The following is a 1,187-nucleotide window of genomic DNA, read 5'->3' on the forward strand; positions in this document are numbered from 1 at the left end:
TAAACTGAAATAAAATCTAAAAATCAGTTACCTTTTTTTTTTCAGTGGCCCTAATCCTCTTCCGTACCTATGTTCTTAAAGTTGTGGAGGGAAATTAAATCTTCATTGATTTAGTTTTATGTCGGTTTGGGTTTGTCTTCATTTTAAAACTTGTTCTTAAAGTTTTGCCAACTTTGCTTAATTTGGCATAAATTGCTTCCAGATCCTTAAACCTATTTTGGACCAATTCTTACCGAGTCTTCTTGTATCCATTTATTGTTCTTTATCAACCACTATTGTTCTTTGCTTTTATATACATATATTTTTTAAACAAATTGTAGATATATAGAGTGATGGAGATCAAACCTGCTCTTCATTTGAATATTATCACCAGATGACCTTGCAGTTCACCCTGACTGTTCTGATCGCTCCACTGTTTCATGAAATTCCAGATAAATTTTTTTTTTTAATATTACAGAATAATTCAAAATGCCTGTCAATGAGATCTGCTTCTCAAACACTTAATCTTGTAAATAAAGTTAGAATAATATTGAAAATGTGAGCACACAATCCTATGAGTCGCCTCCTGCTGGTAAAAATAAAATATAATTAGTCAAAAATCACTTATCTCTAAAATTTGTAATGAACTTTTGTCTTTTGACTGCTCGCTAATAACTAATGTTAGGGATGCCTGGAACGAGGATGACTGGTGGAATGCTGCTCTTAAGACAATTCCAAAAGCTCATTCTGTGCTCATCTGACACTTTTACAGTTCAAAGCAACCGTTTAGACTCCATTTTTCAGAAGCCCGACTCTCACAAATGTATCCCAGTATTGCAGACAAATGCAACAAATGTTATGCCTCACCATGCAATTTATCCCATATGTTGTATTCTTGTCCACTACTTTCCCGCTTCTAGTCGAATCACTTTGATACCATGTCAAAAATACTTTTTGTGGTCATAAAAGTCTCGACCAACATTGCCATATTTGGGCTCCCAGAGGACCATAACAGGTTAGGCTCTAACCAATTAGATATTTTAGCATTTACTTCATTACTGGCAAGAACGTTGCCTTCTTTTGCACTGAATGTTTACTAAAGCTCCTTCTAGCTCCCAGTGGCTCAATGACACAATGTCTTGAGCTATCTCTATCGTTATGCTGCTATAGGCTTAGACTGCTGGAGGACATAGGGACCCCCATTTCAT

The sequence above is a fragment of the Cyprinodon variegatus genome, unplaced genomic scaffold (assembly GCF_000732505.1).
Source record: "Cyprinodon variegatus isolate N-32 unplaced genomic scaffold, C_variegatus-1.0 Scaffold259, whole genome shotgun sequence".
In the NCBI taxonomy this organism is placed as follows: Eukaryota; Metazoa; Chordata; class Actinopteri; order Cyprinodontiformes; family Cyprinodontidae; genus Cyprinodon; species Cyprinodon variegatus.